Source organism: Channa argus, unplaced genomic scaffold (assembly GCF_033026475.1).
Source record: "Channa argus isolate prfri unplaced genomic scaffold, Channa argus male v1.0 Contig090, whole genome shotgun sequence".
Classification (NCBI taxonomy): Eukaryota; Metazoa; Chordata; class Actinopteri; order Anabantiformes; family Channidae; genus Channa; species Channa argus.
This window is the reverse complement of record NW_027125309.1, coordinates 46,814-67,423: the sequence shown is the minus strand read 5'-3', so window position 1 is coordinate 67,423 and position 20,610 is coordinate 46,814. Positions and strand designations below refer to the sequence as shown.

Below are 20,610 nucleotides of genomic sequence, written 5' to 3'. Positions count from 1 at the left end.
CCTCTATTCCCTCCCTCACTCCTCCCTGATTTCTCTTGCTGTGGACGTTTTCTAACCTGCTTTATCTGCTGAACATCCATCTCCGAATCTGACTCTATACTGTCAGCCTGGGGAGCCAGCAGGGCAGCATCCGAGTCTTCCTCTCTAGGGGCGGGTGGTATTCCATTATGAGAGGGGACCTTCTGTGAAGCGAGCCAAGATGGGCTCAGCCAACCCCCTTCAGGGTGACCCGCCCTATCCCCGCTCCACTCTGCCAGCACTTGATCCATACTAGATCCCAACACATCCTCTCTTTCCCTCCCATGTTCCTCCCGCACAGGCAGGTCACCGCCCTGCGTCTCCAACACCACCTCATCCTCCTGTTCACTCTCGCTGCCCATATTCAGCTCTGGCTCCTCTACAGGTCTAACCTCACTCCTGTCATCCTCGGAGATGGATTCCCTGCTACCCTCCCCATTCCCTTCATCTATATTTTTACGTTGACATTCCTCTGTGGAGCTATGACATTCCATACATCTGCGCATCCTGGCATCACACTCACGTGCATAATGTCCCTGTTTATTACATTTAAAACAGGTGAAATCCGGACAGTCCCTCACGATGTGTCCCGGCTGTAAGCACATCCGACAAACTTTCACTTGATTATTGTGAATTACTCTAAAATACTCCGGACCATTAGCTGTCATGAATTTCGCTGAGTAGGGCAGTGACTGCACAGTTTCATTAAACTTTACCTTCATATATCTTGTACCGTCCGCCACATCAGTCCCGGGCCACATCCTCCTTTTAATAGGCGAGATCGCTCTCACTCCCCACACGTCTAGTTTTTCCATAATTTCCTCGTCCGTTATATACGCCGGCAAATTCAAAAAAGACACCACCAGTTCATCAATTGCTAATGTCTTTACCATTACCACCGCTTTACCAACTTTAAATCCATCCAGTAGCCTTTTCTTTCCAGCTTCACTTTTTACCGTCACCTCATATTTATTCGATCCGGTCTCACGCAGCGCAACTATGCCTCCACACACATCACGTATTGCTCGTAACAGTTCCATCGTTTTCACCTTCTCTTCACCAACCACCTCTGCCAATACAGTCAAATCTTTTTCGTACCTTTTTTCTCTCATTGTCTCCCGTCTTCCGCTCATCTCCGTCTGCATCCTCGCCCGATCCTCCTGATGTTTTCCATCCACACAAATGCCATCAATCTCCAACCTATTCTGCCGCTGCTCTCCGACCAAATCCACTCCTTTCCCCGTCCTCTTTGCTGAAGTAATCCTCTGCATTGACAAGCCCGGAACTTGCCCGCCATTTCTCTTCTCTCCCTGCTCCACGGCCTGGCGTTTGCTTCCTCCCGCTCCGTTCTCTATTTCGGCTGGCATTGCCGTTTCTCCCCGACATCTCATGGTAGGAGCCACAATTTTCTCACCGCCATTCTCCATTTTACGTAGCTTGGCGAATCGAGTAACACTCGGCAAAAAAACAAAACCAAAATAAAATAAAAAAGAAAAAGGCAAAATGAAAGCGCCCCCGAACGGAGCAAATCCGCCGGGGGGATTAGTAACATAAACGAAATCGAAATCTCTATACTATTTAGTTAAATTACGACAAAAAACACAAGCAAACTGAAAAAGCCCGCCAAAACAGGCTCATGCGCGGGTCGTCACTGCTCGCTCTAGAGAGAAACCACACCTCTGTCTGCAACCAGGTTTGGGAACCAAAAACAGCAAACAGGTGCTGATGCCAGAAAGAGCCTCTTTTTTTTTTTTTTGGGTACATCTAAGCACTGTGTCACTCTTATCTCTGTGTGTGATGTTCATTGCATCTATCCAGATGAACTGTAACTTGTATAACATCAAAGTCTATGAATTCATCCAGGTAAGCAGCATTGGAGAATAGGTGGTTCCCCACCTATGACTAATGTGGGAGAATGTGTTTTCCAAGTGTCAGCTGTTGTCCATAAAAACCAACATTTGTCAGAAGTGGGATTCAAACCCACGCCTCCAGGAGAGACTGCGACCTGAACGCAGCGCCTTAGACCGCGCGGCCATTCTGACAACAGAAGATGAGGAATTGGGGATTGTGTGTGAGATCGCACTTCATGCCCAAAATGTGTTTTTAGCATTATGTGACAGAGATCAGCAAGGATTATTATTTTAAACCATCATGTAGGCTTGGCGTCATTTCTGTGCCGGTATCAGTTTTTTTTTTTGGAATTGTCATGAGTGTTTAGTGCACATAGTATTCTGTTTCTGGAACAAGATGAGCTCCATGACAATGCCACTGTGAGTCTCCCAGTTGGTGGAGTAACCGAGTCATTCATTGGATCGATGAAAGCTACAACCTGCCAACAGTAGGTCCCACCGAGATTTGAACTCGGATCGCTGGATTCAGAGTCCAGAGTGCTCACCATTACACCATGGAACCTTTCCAAAGATTGGGTACATCTAAGCACTGTGTCACTCTTATCTCTGTGTGTGATGTTCATTGCATCTATCCAGATGAACTGTAACTTGTATAACATCAAAGTCTATGAATTCATCCAGGTAAGCAGCATTGGAGAATAGGTGGTTCCCCACCTTTGACTAATGTGGGAGAATCTGTTTTCCAAGTGTCAGCTGTTGTCCCTAAAATCCAACATTTGTCAGAAGTGGGATTCGAACCCACGCCTCCAGGAGAGACTGCGACCTGAACGCAGCGCCTTAGACCGCTCGGCCATCCTGACAACAGAAGGGGGGGTTGTTTGGTACTCCAAAGAAATATGAAAAGACAGCGTTTAGATTATGCGTAATTATTGTGAATCAAATGTGCAAACTCGTCATCAGCCTATCTCTTTATCAGTTTATTGCTACCCTGGCCATCAGTGATTGATGCGTGAAGTATGGGATGTCTCAGGCAAAAAAGAGCTTGTTGATTAAGCCACTACACATCTGTCAGCTGGTATTGGTGTTCTTCTGCCCTTTGCTGGGAAGACATCAATTCATGGAGCTTTAACATATGCATTCATTTTTTCAGCAAACTCCAGAAAAAGAGTTCTTAGAGTAACCAGTATCCAATTATTGCATTACATTAATTGAACCACGTCATTTGGTAGAGTACTAGAGTCATTGAATGGAGCACAACAGAAAGAACTGTTGCCAAAGTTGCCTGCATTTATTGTACATTAAATCCTGAGACCAGCAACACAGCTCAAAGGACGAGCTGGTTTTATTCGTTCTACACTATAACAGGTCCCACCGTGGTTTGAACTCAGATCGCTGGATTCACAGTCCAGAGTGCTTACCTATACACCAGGGAATCTCCAGATGCTGCCAAATGAAGAATGTGTGCACTGGAAATGTGAACATTGTTACACAGACAACAGTTTTAACAGTCTGTGGTTTTACTGAACAGTCCTGAACACTCAGATGCTTGACAGGGGTTTAAAGGCTTATTGCATTTCACAGGGAGATATTTACACTACTAGACCTTATGACTCTGTTTGGGGTGAAACACAAAAATAGGGAAGCACTTGAAAACGAGGGGTAGGGTTATAAATTAGGAATTTGGGATTGTGTCTGGGATCGCACTTCATGCCCAAAATGTGTTTTTAGCATTATCTGAATGAGATCCGCAAGGATATTTACTTAAGAGTGTGTCTATCGTAAACCATTGTGCAACCTTTGCCTCATCTCTCTCCCTGTATTAGTTCTTTAAACACTTGCCATGAGTGTTGATTGCACAAAGTACTCTATGTCTTTGGAACAAGATGAGCTAGTTGACAATGCCACTGTGTGTCTCCCAGTTGGTGGAGTAACTGAGTCACTCATTGGGGCAAAAAAACCTACAACTAGCCAGCGGTAGGTTCCACCGAGATTTGACCTCGGATCACTGGCTTCAAAGTCCAGAGTGCTCACCATTACACCATGGAACCATTTCACTTTGTTAGGCTTCTTTTGTTGAACAGTTTCTTCCAGACGATTTGATTAATTTCATTATTGACAACTTGGAGATTGGGTGATCATGTAGCAAAGTATAAAATTGCCAATACAAGGAAGTTTGGGTAAATCTAAGCATTGTCTCACTCTTATCTCTGTGTGTGATGTTCATTGCATCTATCCAGATGAACTGTAACTTGTATAACATCAAAGTCTATGAATTCATCCAGGTAAGCAGCATTGGAGAATAGGTGGCTCCCCACCTTTGACTAATGTGGGAGAATGTGTTTTGCAAGTGTCAGCTGTTGTCCCTAAAATCCAACATTTGTCAGAAGTGGGATTCGAACCCACGCCTCCAGGAGAGACTGCGACCTGAACGCAGCGCCTTAGACCGCTCGTGACAACAGAAGGTGGGGTTGTTTGGTACTCCAAAGAAATCCGAAAAGACAGCGTTTAGATTATGCGTAATTATTGTGAATCAAATGTGCAAACTCGTCATCAGCCTATCTCTTTATCAGTTCATTGCTACCCTGGCCATCAGTGATTGATGAGTGAAGTATGGGATGTCTCAGGGAAAAAAGAGCTTGTTGATTAAGCCACTACACATCTGTCAGCTGGTATTGGTGTTCTTCTGCCCTTTGCTGGGAAGACATCAATTCATGGAGCTTTAACATATGCATTCATTTTTTCAGCAAACTCCAGAAAAAGAGTTCTTAGAGTAACCAGTATCCAATTATTGCATTCCATTAATTGAACCACGTCGTTTGGTAGAGTACTAGAGTCATTGAATGGAGCACAACAGAAAGAACTGTTGCCAAAGTTGCCTGCATTTATTGCACATTAAATCCTGAGACCAGCAACACAGCTCAAAGGACAAGCTGGTTTTATTCGTTCTACACTATAACAGGTCCCACCGTGATTTGAACTCAGATCGCTGGATTCACAGTCCAGAGTGCTTACCTATACACCAGGGAATCTCCAGATGCTGCCAAATGAAGAATGTGTGCACTGGAAATGTGAACAGTGTTACACAGACAACAGTTTTAACAGTCTGTGGTTTTACTGAGCAGTCCTGAACACTCAGAGGCTTGACTGGGGTTTCAAGGCTTATTGCATTTCACAGGGAGATATTTCAAATACTAGACCTTATGAATCTGTTTGGTGTGAAACACAAAAATAGGGAAGCACTTGAAAACGAGGGGTAGGGTTATAAATTAGGAATTTGGGATTGTGTCTGGGATCGCACTTCATGCCCAAAATGTGTTTTTAGCATTATCTGAATGAGATCCGCAAGGATATTTACTTAAGAGTGTGTCTATCGTAAACCATTGTGCAACCTTTGCCTCATCTCTCTCCCTGTATTAGTTCTTTTAACACTTGCCATGAGTGTTGATTGCACAAAGTACTCTATGTCTCTGGAACAAGATGAGCTCGTTGACAATGCCACTGTGTGTCTCCCAGTTGGTGGAGTAACTGAGTCACTCATTGGGGCAAAAAAACCTACAACTAGCCAGCGGTAGGTTCCACCGAGATTTGAACTCAGATCACTGGATTCAAAGTCCAGAGTGCTCACCATTACACCATTGAACCATTTCACATTGTTAGGCTACTTTTGTTGAGCAGTTTCTTCCAGACGATTTGATTCATTTCATTATTGTGTGCATATTGACAACTTGGAGATTGGGTGATCATGTAGCAAACTATAAAATTGTCAATACAAGGAAGTTTGGGTACATCTAAGCACTGTGTCACTCTTATCTCTGTGTGTGATGTTCATTGCATCTATCCAGATGAACTGTAACTTGTATAACATCAAATTCTATGAATTCATCCAGGTAAGCAGCATTGGAGAATAGGTGGTTCCCCACCTTTGACTAATGTGGGAGAATGTGTTTTCCAAGTGTCAGCTGTTGTCCCTAAAATCAAACATTTGTCAGAAGTGAGATTCAAACCCACGCCTCCAGGAGAGACTGTGACCTGAATGCAGCGCCTTAGACCACTCGGCCATCCTGACAACAGAAGGGGGCTTCTTTGGTACTCCAAAGAAATCCGAAAAGACAGCGTTTAGATTATGCGTAATTATTGTGAATCAAATGTGCAAACTCGTCATCAGCCTATCTCTTTATCAGTTCATTGCTACCCTGGCCATCGGTGATTGATGCGTGAAGTATGGGATGTCTCAGGCAAAAAAGAGCCTGTTGATTAAGCCACTACACATCTATCAGCTGGTATTGGTGTTCTTTTGCCCTTTGCTGGGAAGACATCAATTCATAGAGCTTTAACATATGCATTCATTTTTTCAGCAAACTCCAGAAAAAGAGTTCTTAGAGTAACCAGTATCCAATTATTGCATTACATTAATTGAACCCCTTAATTTGATAGAGTACTAGAGTCATTGAATGGAGCACAACAGAAAGAACTGTTGCCAAAGTTGCCTGCATTTATTGCACATTAAATCCTGAGACCAGCAACACAGCTCAAAGGACGAGCTGGTTTTATTCGTCCTACACTATAACAGGTCCCACCGTAATTTGAACTCAGATCGCTGGATTCACAGTCCAGAGTGCTTACCTATACACCAGGGAATCTCCAGATGCTGCCAAATGAAGAATATGCGCACTGGAAATGTGATCAGTGTTACACAGACAACAGTTTTAACAGTCTGTGGTTTTACTAAGCAGTCCTGAACAGTCTGATGCTTGACAGGGGTTTCAAGGCTTATTGCATTTCACAGGGAGATATTTCAACTACTAGACCTTATGACTCTGTTTGGGGTGAAACACAAAAATAGGGAAGCACTTGAAAACGAGGGGTAGGGTTATAAATTAGGAATTTGGGATTGTGTCTGGGATTGCACTTCATGCCCAAAATGTGTTTTTAGCATTATCTGAATGAGATCCGCAAGGATATTTACTTAAGAGTGTGTCTATCGTAAACCATTGTGCAACCTTTGCCTCATCTCTCTCCCTGTATTAATTCTTTAAACACTTGCCATGAGTGTTGATTGCACAAAGTACTCTATGTCTCTGGAACAAGATGAGCTCGTTGACAATGCCACTGTGTGTCTCCCAGTTGGTGGAGTAACTAAGTCACTCATTGGGGCAAAAAAACCTACAACTAGCCAGCGGTAGGTTCCACCGTGATTTGAACTCAGATCGCTGGATTCACAGTCCAGAGTGCTTACCTATACACCAGGGAATCTCCAGATGCTGCCAAATGAAGAATATGCGCACTGGAAATGTGAACAGTGTTACACAGACAACAGTTGTAACAGTCTGTGGTTTTACTGAGCAGTCCTGAACACTCTGATGCTTGACTGGGGTTTCAAGGCTTATTGCATTTCACAGGGAGATATTTCAACTACTAGCCCTTATGACTCTGTTTGGGGTGAAACACAAAATAGGGAAGCACTTGAAAACGAGTGGGAAGGGTTATAAATTAGGAATTTGGGATTGTGTCTGGGATCGCACTTCATGCCCAAAATGTGTTTTTAGCATTATCTGAATGAGATCCGCAAGGATATTTACTTAAGAGTGTGTCTATCGTAAACCATTGTGCAACCTTTGCCTCATCTCTCTCCCTGTATTAGTTCTTTAAACGCTTGCCATGAGTGTTGATTGCACAAAGTACTCTATGTCTCTGGAACAAGATGAGCTCGTTGACAATGCCACTCTGTGTGTCCCAGTTGGTGGAGTAACTGAGTCACTCATTGGGGCAAAAAAACCTACAACTAGCCAGCGGTAGGTTCCACTGAGATTTGAACTCGTATCACTGGACTCAAAGTCCAGAGTGCTCACCATTACACCATGGAACCATTTCACATTGTTAGGCTACTTTTGTTGAACAGTTTCTTCCAGACGATTTGATTCATTTCATTATTGCGTGCATATTGACAACTTGGAGATTGGGTGATCATGTAGCAAACTATAAAATTGTCAATACAAGGAAGTTTGGGTACATCTAAGCACTGTGTCACTCTTATCTCTGTGTGTGATGTTCATTGCATCTATCCAGATGAACTGTAACTTGTATAACATCAAAGTCTATGAATTCATCCAGGTAAGCAGCATTGGAGAATAGGTGGTTCCCCACCTTTGACTAATGTGGGAGAATGTCTTTTCCAAGTGTCAGCTGTTGTCCATAAAATCCAACATTTGTCAGGAGTGGGATTCGAACCCACGCCTCCAGGAGAGACTTCGACTTGAACGCAGCTCCTTAGACCGCTCGGCCATCCTGACAACAGAAAGGGGGGGGTTGTTTGGTACTCCAAAGAAATCCGAAAAGACAGCGTTTAGATTATGCGTAATTATTGTGAATCAAATGTGCAAACTCGTCATCAGGCTATCTCTTTATCAGTTCATTGCTACCCTGGCCATCAGTGATTGATGCGTGAAGTATGGGATGTCTCAGGCAAAAAAGAGCTTGTTGATTAAGCCACTACACATCTGTCAGCTGGTATTGGTGTTCTTCTGCCCTTTGCTGGGAAGACATCAATTCATGGAGCTTTAACGTATGCATTCATTTTTTCAGCAAACTCCAGAAAAAGAGTTCTTAGAGTAACCAGTATCCAATTATTGCATTACATTAATTGAACCCCGTCATTTGATAGAGTACTAGAGTCATTGAATGGAGCACAACAGAAAGAACTGTTGCCAAAGTTGCCTGCATTTATTGCACATTAAATCCTGAGACCAGCAACACAGCTCAAAGGACAAGCTGGTTTTATTCGTTCTACACTATAACAGGTCCCACCGTGATTTCAATTCAATTCAATTCAATTCAATTCAACTTTATTTATATAGCGCCAATTCACAACAAAGTCATCTCAGGGCACTTTACAGAATAAAGTCAAGATTATAAAGATATATAAAGAGAACCCAACAATTCCCCCTGGAGCAAGCCATAGGCAACAGTGGAGAGGAAAAACTCCCTTTAACGGAAGAAACCTCCAGCAGAACCAGGCTCAGGGTGGACGGCCATCTGCCTCGACCGGTTGGGGTGAGTGGAAAGGGGAGAGAGAAAAGAACAGAGCAACAAAAAGCATTAACAAAACATCGGGCAGATTGGTAGGACCAGTAGCTTCACGCTGGAAGACACACAGCTTCAAAGCCGGGGGACACCTGCAGAAAGGGACAGAGAGAAGGGGACAGAGGAGGACAAAGACAACTACGGGAGAGAACACACAGAGTTAATGACATACAGTGGTGACAATTGCGGGATGAGAGGAGAGGAGAGAGGTCAAGAGGAGGAAAGGAGCTCAGTGCATTGGGGGGTGGGTCCCCCAGCAGTCTAAGCCTATGGCAGCATAACTATAACTAACTATATGCTTTATTAAAAAGGAAGGTTTTAAGCATAGACTTAAAAGTAGAGAGGGTGTCTGTTTCCCCAATGTGAACTGGGAGCTGGTTCCACAAGAGAGGAGCTTGATAGCTAAAGGCTCTACCTCCCATTCTACTTTTGGAAATTCTGGGAACCACAAGTAGGCCTGCATTCTGAGAGCGAAGTGGTCTACTGGGATGATGTGGTGCTATGAGGTCTTCTATATATGATGGAGCCTGACCATTCAGAGCTTTATATGTAAGAAGCAGGGTTTTAAATTCTATTCTACATTTAATTGGAAGCCAATGGAGAGAAGCTAGTGAAGGTGAAATATGATCCCTCTTGCTAGTTCCAGTCAGCACTCTTGCTGAAGCATTTTGGATTAATTGCAGGCTCTTTAGGGAGTTACTGGGGCATCCTGAAAGTAGGGAATTACAGTAGTCCAACCTAGAGGTAACAAATGCATGGACCAGTTTTTCGGCATCACTTTGAAACAGGATGCTCCTAATTTTGGCAATGTTCTGTAGGTGGAAGAAGGCTGTTCTAGAGATTTGTTTTATATGTGAGTTAAAGGACAGATCCTGATCAAACATAACTCCAAGGTTCCTTGCAGTAGTACTGGAGGCCAGACTTATGCCATCTAGTGTAACAATATGGTTGGACATCATATCTCTGAGATTTTTGGGCCCAAATACTATGACTTCAGTTTTGTCTGAGTTTAAAAGTAAAAAATTGTGGGACATCCAGGCCTTTATGTCTTGTAGGCATGCTTGAAGCTTTATTACCTGATTATTTTCATCTGGTTCCATAGATAAATATAGCTGGGTATCATCAGCATAACAGTGGAAATTTATGGAGTGTTTTCTAATAATGTTGCCTAAAGGAGACACATATAAAGTAAAAAGTATTGGTCCTAACACAGAGCCTTGTGGAACTCCATAGCTAACCTTTGTGTGCATGGAGGATTCATCATTAACATGAACAAATTGAAATCTATCAGATAGATAAGATTTAAACCAACCTAGTGCAGTTCCTGTAATTCCAATTTCATGTTCCAGTCTCTGTAATAAAATGTTATGATCAATGGTATCAAATGCAGCACTAAGATCTAACAGAACAAGTATAGAGATGAGTCCAGTATCTGAGGCCATGAGAAGATCGTTGGTGACTTTTACCAGTGCTGTTTCTGTACTATGATGAACTCTAAATCCTGACTGAAAGTCTTCATACAAATTATTCCTATGAAGGTGATCACATAATTGTTTTGCGACTACTTTTTCAATTATTTTAGAAATAAAGGGGAGATTAGATATTGGTCTGTAATTGGCTAAAACACCTGGGTCAAGACAGGGTTTTTTAAGTAATGGTTTAATAACAGCTACCTTATAGGCCTGTGGTACATAGCCTGTTTCTAAAGATGGATTTATGATATCTAATATGAATGCATCTATTAAGGGCAAAACTTCCTTGAGCAGCTTAGTTGGAATAGGGTCTAGCAGACAGGTTGTTGGTTTAGATGAGTTAATAATTGAAGTTAGCTCAGAGAGATCTATGGGTAAAAAGCAGTCTAACAGGGATTGGGGCCTTATCGATGACTCTAGCACTGCTGTACATGAAGATCTATCTGTAATTTTTGGGGGGAGGATCTGGTGAATTCGTTCTCTAATAGCTACAATTTTATTCATAAAGAAGGTCATGAAGTCATTGCTGCTCAAAGTTAAGGGAAAACTAGGCTCAACAGAACTATGGCTCTTAGTCAGCCTGGCTACAGTGCTGAACAGAAACCGGGGGTTGTTCTTGTTTTCTTCTATTAATGATGAATAATATGCTGTTCTGGCATCACTGAGAGCTTTTTTGTACATTTTTAAACTATTTTTCCAGGCTAAATGAGATTCTTCTAACTTTCTGGAACGCCACTTCCTTTCTAACTTTCATGTTTCCTGTTTTAAGTTGCGTGTTTGTGAACTATACCATGGAGATCGCCTCTGCTGGTTTACTGCCTTCTTTTTTAGAGGGGCAACACTATCGAGTATTGTACGTAGTGAGGCTGCAGAATTGTCAACAAGATAATCTACTTGTGCAGGAGTAACATTAAGGAGACTACTTTCCATTGTATTAACATATGGTGAAGCAAATGATGAAGAAATAATTTCTTTAAATTTGTTGACAGCTTTTTCACTTAAGCATCTGCTATAGTGGAATTTTTCAGTTTTATAACTGCTATATAGTCTGTTATTGTAAATTCAAATGTTATTAAAAAATGGTAAGACAGAAGAGAGTTGTGAGGAAATTCCATACGTAAGGACAAGGTCTAACGTGTGACTAAAACAGTAAGTGGGTTTATTTACATTTTGGGAAAAACCAATTGAATCTAATAATGAATTAAACGCAGTGCTCAGGCAGTTACTGTCAGCATCTACATGAATGTTAAAGTCACCCACTATAATGACTTTATCTGTACTAAGCACTAAATCAGATAGAAAATCAGAAAATTCAATCAAAAACTCTGAATAAGGGACTGGAGGACGGTACACGATAACAAATAATAGTGGTTTTTGAGTTTTCCAGTTTGGGTGTGAAAGGCTAAGAGTAAGGCTTTCAAATGAGTTATAACTATGTTTAGGTCTAGGGTTTATTGATGAGCTAGAATGGAAGATTGCTGCAACTCCTCCACCTCGGCCTGTGCTTCTAGGAACATGATAATTAATATGACTTGGGGGTGTTGACTCATTTAAACTGACATATTCTTCCTGCTGCAACCAAGTTTCAGTGAGACAAAATAAATCGAATTGATGATCACTTAATAAGTCATTTACTAACAGAGATTTAGAAGAGAGAGATCTGATATTTAATAATCCACATTTAATAGTTTTGGGGTTTTGTTCTGTAAGAGGAGTAGTCTTAACTTTTATTAGGTTATTATGATTAACTCCTCTTGTTGATTTGAACTCAGATCGCTGGATTCACAGTCCAGAGTGCTTACCTATACACCAGGGAATCTCCAGATGCTGCCAAATGAAGAATGTGTGCACTGGAAATGTGAACAGTGTTACACAGACAACAGTTTTAACAGTCTGTGGTTTTACTGAGCAGTCCTGAACACTCTGATGCTTGACAGGGGTTTCAAGGCTTATTGCATTTCACAAGGAGATATTTCAACTACTAGCCCTTATGACTCTGTTTGGGGTGAAACACAAAAATAGGGAAGCACTTGAAAACGAGTGGGAAGGGTTATAAATTAGGAATTTGGGATTGTGTCTGGGATCGCACTTCATGCCCAAAATGTGTTTTTAGCATTATCTGAATGAGATCCGCAAGGATATTTACTTAAGAGTGTGTCTATCGTAAACCATTGTGCAACCTTTGCCTCATCTCTCTCCCTGTATTAGTTCTTTAAACACTTGCCATGAGTGTTGATTGCACAAAGTACTCTATGTCTCTGCAACATGATGAGCTCGTAGACAATGCCACTGTGTGTCTCCCAGTTGGTGGAGTAACTGAGTCACTCATTGGGGCAAAAAAACCTACAACTAGCCAGCGGTAGGTTCCACCGAGATTTGAACTCGGATCACTGCATTCAAAGTCCAGAGTGCTCATCATTTTTTTTTTTTTATCTTTTTATTATCAAAAATACACTTTACAAAAAGAAATTAGGTATATACAGAGATAAGTAAACAAAACATTACATCCATAGTCCTTTCAACTAAATTAAACAACTTAAATCAAGATCTATTTCTCTAATGTAAATACATATATTTATAAATATAGGGGGATAACCATAACCACACATTGTAAACATGTCATATATCTATCTATCTATATATATCTATATATACCCATATATATCTATATATCTATACATATATATACACACATATATATATACACACACATACATATACACACACACACACACATATATATACACATATATACATATACATATATATACATATACATATATACATATATACACACACACACACACACACACACACACACATATATATATATATATATATATATATATACATATATATATATATACATATACATACACATATATATAAATACCCATACTTTTACACACATATACCTCTCTATATATATCCATACCTATATATATACATATTATACATACAAACATATATACAAACACACACACACATACATTATACACATATACATTCATATACACATACACATACCCATATATATATATATATATATACATATACATATACATACACACACATATACATATACATATATATATACATACATATATATATACATACATAAACACATATATATATACACACACATACATACATACAAATACACATACAATAATAGGTCAATAAAATTCACCCAAAATCAAAGTGCAATCTACCCTCCCCATCTAACACACATAAATCATTTTTTACCCCCCATTTAATGAGAAACCCCTCATTATCAACCGAAAACAGAATACTCAAATAATGTGACACCATATTTTGAAAAATCAACACCCTCTTCATCTTTTTCCCTTCATACAATGCATAATTCCTGGCTATATACACAACATGACGAGCTACACTCAACAAGAAATTCACTAACCCCACATTTATTTTTGTATGTCCCTTCTCTAACCCAAAACACCACACCCAATCCCATGCCTCACCTTCCAAACCAGTCACCTTACACTTATTTCTTAATAAACTTTTTACCCAATTCCTGAATTTTTGTGTGACCGCTCAGCACAACAACAAGTGATTAAAATCCTCATCCTCCATCCCGCAGACCGCACATGTTCTCACATATGTGTGCTTACTGATCTGGTGTAGGACAACAGAGACAAGCACTCTCCTGTGACGCAGTCTGAAATTTGAATTGGCTATCGCAGGGGGGGAGCCATTTATCATGCATATTAGTCCAGATTGTAGAAGTGGGTCGGGTGGGGAACACATGAGACCATGAGGAGTTTGCTGTGGGCTGTTTGAATATTTTGTCAATTAGAACCTTGTACCAAAATTTTGACTGTAAATCTTTGAAATCCCTATTTTTGAGATCACAGGAGAGTGAAAAATCAATTCTGCCATCCCCCACCAGCTCACCATCTGCTTCCTGCAACTTCTCCCTCCATTCCAGTGGCATTCTCCGACAGATATCTGTACAGAAATGTAACACCTTGGCCCATCTGATGTTCACACCTGTCCTTCTTACTTTTTTAAGGACTTCCAGAGGGTTTAAGGCCCCTGTCTGGTCCAGAACATCCCCAATTTGGTGAAACACCCCATTTAAGGCACCCCGGCTAACCAGGAATCTCTCCCGGCCACCGAAACGCGGGTTACCAAAGATTGGTTGCTTAAGTACATCTGCTTTCGAAATCAATTTGCACTCTAGATGTGGCAAGACCTGAACCCACGCCTCAGCGGCCTCCTGGAAAAGTGGGTCCGCATCTGCCACAGGCCGTGCCAGCGCACTGCTGCATAAATTATACTCCCCACACGCACCCCTCCTCCTTATCTCTGCGTCCAAGTAGTCCTTCCAAATATAATCTGTCTTATCATATAGCCATTTTTTAAAAAGTTTCAGTCTTAAAGATACTAATTTGGTTTTCAAATCACAGAGATTCAAACCCCCTTTTGCGTATGGCCCAACTAGTGTCTTGTGAGCAATAGTGAAGGCCTTGCCTTTCCACAAGAAACCGCTGATAGCGCTGCACAGCCCGGACAGTACATCGCCCGGCAGGTGACAGACCTGCATGGCATAGACCAGCCCCGGCACTATTATGGAGTTTATAATGACCACTCTTCCCTTCAGCCCAAGACCTCTCATCTTCCACAGCCCAAGCCTGGACCTACACCACGCGAGCCTCTCCTCCCAGGTTTTGCGGACGCTGACCAGCGGCTGAGGACAAATATATATCCCAAGTAGCTTGACCTCAGTCTCACCCCTTTTAAAATTCAGACCCACATCCCCTAGAGCAGACCCGGGCCCACAAATAAGGCTGGATTTCTCCCTATTAACTCGGGCTCCCGCCGCCTGCTCATATGCTTCAAGGTGCTTTAGCACCTGTTGTAAACTCTCACCATCCTTAACCATAATGCTTATATCATCCGCATACTGAGCTATTTTAAACTCATTACCTTTGGGAGATGTTATCCCCTTGATAAGCAGATCGGTTATAATGGATTGTGCAAGAGGCTCTGCTACAATTGCATATAGCATAGCAGACAGCGGACATCCCTGCCTCACTGATCTCTCTAGGGGGAAAGGATCTGTTAAGAGGCCGTTACATTTCACGACACTAGTAGCCCGGCTGTACAACAACTTCACCCATTCTCGAAAAATTGGGCCGAACCCAAAAACCCCCAGACATCCAAAGAGAAACTCATGACTGACCCTGTCAAATGCCTTCTCCAAATCAACACTGAGGTATATGCCCCCTGTCATCATTAGGTTTTCAAAAGACAACTTTGTTGACAGGATGCAGTCAGCAATATCCCTCCCAGGAATACTGTAAGTCTGGGTAGGCCCAATTATCGAGCCGATCACTCCTTTGAGCCTAAAACCCAGTACCTTAGTCAGGATCTTATAGTCAGTGTTGAGCAGGCTAATTGGTCTATAGTTTGCTAGGTCAGATTTTTCCCCTTTGTTTTTATACACTAGAGTGATCACTCCCCTCAGGAAGGACTCTGCGCACCTGCCCTCCTCCTGTATGGCCAAAAAAAGTCTGCAGAGGACAGGGGCCAGCAGGTGACTGAAATGCTGATAGAATTCAGCTGAGAGACCGTCCGAACCTGGGCTCCTTGATGTATTCAGGGCTAAGATTGCCTCTTTCACTTCTTCCAACTGGATGTTTTCATCACACAAAGCCGCATCCTCGTGACTGAGGGAGCAGCTAATTTTCCCAAGTACTTGATTTAACTTTATCTGTGATATCTTTTGCCTACTAAATAAATTGGAATAGAAATCTTGCACGGTTTGTAAAATATCCACTGAATCAGTATGTGTGTTACCCTCCGAGTCCTTTATTTCAGAAATATATGTTTTGGTCTGTTTCCTCTTTTCCAAACCCAGAAAAAATGCAGTACAGCGCTCACCTTTCAACATATGCTGCGCTTTGCTGCGGATCATTGCACCCCTGCATTTTCTCTCATCCAGCTGTCTCAACTGCTCCCTCAGCACAAGATACGTCTCCAACGGATGTCCACACCCAGCCTCAACCAACTCAAGCTCCTTTTTCAGGCGGTCCCTCAGCTCATCCTCCTCTCTTTTCTCTCTTTGTCTTTTCTCTCTGCTCAATGCGATGCAGCGCTTCTTGATTTTTAACTTAGTGCGCTCCCACCACTCAATGATGTCAACCACAAACTCACTTTGATCACATAGAGCAGAGAGAAAAGACTCCATTTTTGCTCTAAAAAATCCATCCTCTAAGAGGCTTGAATTAAAGCACCACAAGCCCCCATTCCTCTGCACCCTGCCCTCCCCTAGAGCCACTCTCAGAGAGGCATGATCACTCCAAGTGCAAAACTCATATTTACAGTTATTTAAAACCGTAACCAAACCTGACGCTAGCAAGCACAAATCTATTCTAGATTGTTTCAGCCTGCCCAACACCACTTGCCTGCGCGAATACGCACGGGTACCGGGGTTCAGTACTCTCCATGCATCCATCAAGTCACACTCTTCCATCCATTCAAACACAGCCGACCTACTAGTGTCATTCTTAAATTTATTGTTGACACCCACATCTATCCTAGCCAGTGTCACATTCCAGTCCCCTATCACCACCGAGCGATCATCTGTCCATCTTTTACAGCGCCTGAAAAAAACCCTCCTCTCTCCTTCACTATTTGGCCCATATAAATTCACAATTTTATATCTCTGACTCTGTTCAATTACATCAATCACCAGTAGCCTTCCCTGATCATCCTTAGCAATTTGCACGACACTCTCAAACAATCCAGGTTTTACAAAGATTGCTACCCCTGCAGTTTTGTCTGGGGAGAGAGAATAAAACAGATCCCCTCTCCAAAAGCACTTTATGCTTTTTATTATCTCAGAGGTCCACCTGCATTCCTGGACGCACAGGATGTCACACAGCATTTTCCCGCAAAGCTGTTCAATTCTCTCAATGTTTTTAAGACCATTCAAATTTTGAGAGAGAAGCAGCATTCCCAGAAAAAAAACTAAAATCGGCCCTGTCATTTTTTGGCATATTTCTTACCTTTATTTCTATACCCTCCCTCAGTTCCACTTGGCTTACCCTGCTGTGCCCTCTTCCTGACCTGTTTTACCCATTGGACATCCATCTCTAAATCTGAGTCCACGCTAGTAGCCTGGGGAGCCAGCAGGGCTACATCAGAAGTGGGTATTCGAGTGGTGGACTCTATTTCATTTCGAGAGTGAGGCTCATTCGGCTCAGGCCGGGGTGAGCCTAGCCAGCCCCCTTCAGGGCGACTCGCCGCATCCCCGCTCCAGTCCGCCAGCACATGATCCATACTGGATCCTAGCTCATCGACACCCTCATTTCTTATGCCCTCTTGCACCAACAAGTCAGCACTCTGTGACACCACCTCATCTCCAAGCTCATTCTCACTCTCTGTCTCGCTACCCAGGGCTGGCTCCTGTGCAGGCCTGACATTACTCCTCTCATCATCAGAGATGGAGTCCCGGTTTACCACCCCTTCCCCTTCACCTGCATTATGGCAATTACATTGCTCCGCTGGGGCATGGCACGCAACACACCTGTGCGCCCAGGCATCACACTCACGTGCATAATGACCCTGTTTATTGCATTGCATGTGAAAGCATGTGAAATCTGGGCAATCTCTAACTATATGCCCAGGCTGTAAACACATCCTACACACCTTAACCTGATTATTATGAATAACTCTGAAGTATTCTGGCCCTGTGGCCGTCATAAATTTTGAGGAATATGGTAATGACTGCACAGTTTCATTAAATTTAACTTTTACATATCTTGTTCCGTCCGCCACGTCAGTCCCAGGCCACAACCGTCTTTTAATAGGAGAGATTGCTCTCACTCCCCACACATCCAGTTTTTCTAAAATGTCCTCATCCGCAATATAGGCAGGCAAATTCAAAAATGACACCACCAATTCATCGATAACTAAAGTTTTTACCATCACCACTGCTCTACCCACTTTAAATCCATCTAAGAGTCTTTTCTTTCCAGCTTCGCTCTTGACCGTCACCTCATATTTATTCGGCCCCGTCTCCCGCAATGCAACGATGCCTCCACACACATCACGCATTGCTCTCAGCAGTTCCATTGTCTTAACTTTCTCTTCTCCCACCACCTCAGCCAATACAGTCAAGTCCCTATCATACCGCATTTCTTTCCGTGTCTCTGTCGCTCCACCCGGCTCCGAACGCGTGCTTACCCGTTCTCCCTGTTGTCTCTCATCTGCCGCCAAACAGTCATTCTCCATTCTCCGTCCAGGCCGCTCCTTTGCAATCTCCATTCTTTTCTCAATCTGCTTGACACCCTTATTCAGCGACTTCCTCGTCTCCTCCGCCAGCTCCAGCTCATTCCCTCTCAACGCGCTTTCCCCATAGACGCCACTTTTCTCCGTTTCCATTCTTCTCCTTCCGCTCTTGATGGATGAAATGTGCAAACTCGTCATCAGCCTATCTCTTTATCAGTTCATTGCTACCCTTGCCATCAGTGATTGATGCGTGAAGTATGGGATGTCTCAGGCAAAAAAGAGCTTGTTGATTAAGCCACTACACATCTGTCAGCTGGTATTGGTGTTTTTCTGCCCTTTGCTGGGAAGACATCAATTCATAGAGCTTTAACATATGCATTCATTTTTTCAGCAAACTCCAGAAAAAGAGTTCTTAGAGTAACCAGTATCCAATTATTGCATTACATTAATTGAACCACGTCATTTGGTAGAGTACTAGAGTCATTGAATGGAGCACAACAGAAAGAACTGTTGCCAAAGTTGCCTGCATTTATTGCACATTAAATCCTGAGACCAGCAACACAGCTCAAAGGACGAGCTGGTTTTATTCGTCCTACACTATAACAGGTCCCACCGTAATTTGAACTCAGATCGCTGGATTCACAGTCCAGAGTGCTTACCTATACACCAGGGAATCTCCAGATGCTGCCAAATGAAGAATATGCGCACTGGAAATGTGAACAGTGTTACACAGACAACAGTTGTAACAGTCTGTGGTTTTACTGAGCAGTCCTGAACACTCTGATGCTTGACTGGGGTTTCAAGGCTTATTGCATTTCACAGGGAGATATTTCAACTACTAGCCCTTATGACTCTGTTTGGGGTGAAACACAAAAATAGGGAAGCACTTGAAAACGAGTGGGAAGGGTTATAAATTAGGAATTTGGGATTGTGTCTGGGATCGCACTTCATGCCCAAAATGTGTTTTTAGCATTATCTGAATGAGATCCGCAAGGATATTTACTTAAGAGTGTGTCTATCGTAAACCATTGTGCAACCTTTGCCTCATCTCTCTCCCTGTATTAGTTCTTTAAACACTTGCCATGAGTGTTGATTGCACAAAGTACTCTATGTCTCTGGAACAAGATGAGCTCGTTGACAATACCACTGTGTGTCTCCCAGTTGGTGGAGTAACTGAGTCACTCATTGGGGCAAAAAAACCTACAACTAGCCAGCGGTAGGTTCCACCGAGATTTGAACTCGGATCACTGGATTCAATGTCCAGAGTGCTCACCATTACACCATGGAACCATTTCACATTGTTAGGCTACTTTTGTTGAGCAGTTTCTTTCAGACGATTTGATTCATTTCATTATTGTGTGCATATTGACAACTGGGAGATTGGGTGATCATGTAGCAAACTATAAAATTGTCAATACAAGGAAGTTTGGATACATCTAAGCACTGTGTCACTCTTATCTCTGTGTGTGATGTTCATTGCATCTATCCAGATGAACTGTAACTTGTATAACATCAAAGTCTATGAATTCATCCAGGTAAGCAGCATTGGAGAATAGGTGGTTCCCCACCTTTGACTAATGTGGGAGAATGTGTTTTCCAAGTGTCAGCTGTTGTCCCTAAAATCAAACATTTGTCAGAAGTGGGATTCGAACCCACGCCTCCAGGAGAGACTGCAACCTGAACACAGCGCCTTAGACCGCTCGGCCATCCTGACAACAGAAGGGGGGGTTGTTTGGTACTCCAAAGAAATCCGAAAAGACAGCGTTTAGATTATGCGTAATTATTGTGAATGAAATGTGCAAACTCGTCATCAGCCTATCTCTTTATCAGTTCATTGCTACCCTGGCCATCAGTGATTGATGTGTGAAGTATGGGATGTCTCAGGCAAAAAAGAGCTTGTTGATTAAGCCACTACACATCTATCAGCTGGT

The 20,610-nt window shown here is 42.5% G+C and overlaps 5 non-coding genes across 5 annotated transcripts; all 5 read right to left on the bottom strand.

Annotated features, from left to right (window-relative positions):
• Positions 1-2,358: 2,358 nt before the first annotated feature.
• trnaq-cug (transfer RNA glutamine (anticodon CUG)) lies at positions 2,359-2,430 on the bottom strand. Its single transcript has one exon. It is a non-coding gene; the product is annotated as a tRNA-Gln (tRNA).
• Positions 2,431-2,645: 215 nt separating this feature from the next.
• On the bottom strand, positions 2,646-2,728 carry trnal-cag (transfer RNA leucine (anticodon CAG)). Its single transcript has one exon. It is a non-coding gene; the product is annotated as a tRNA-Leu (tRNA).
• Positions 2,729-5,438: 2,710 nt separating this feature from the next.
• trnaq-uug (transfer RNA glutamine (anticodon UUG)) lies at positions 5,439-5,510 on the bottom strand. Its single transcript has one exon. It is a non-coding gene; the product is annotated as a tRNA-Gln (tRNA).
• Positions 5,511-19,897: 14,387 nt separating this feature from the next.
• Positions 19,898-19,969, bottom strand: trnaq-uug (transfer RNA glutamine (anticodon UUG)). The gene has a single exon. It is a non-coding gene; the product is annotated as a tRNA-Gln (tRNA).
• Positions 19,970-20,310: 341 nt separating this feature from the next.
• On the bottom strand, positions 20,311-20,393 carry trnal-cag (transfer RNA leucine (anticodon CAG)). The gene has a single exon. It is a non-coding gene; the product is annotated as a tRNA-Leu (tRNA).
• Between the last annotated feature and the right edge of the window lie 217 nt (positions 20,394-20,610).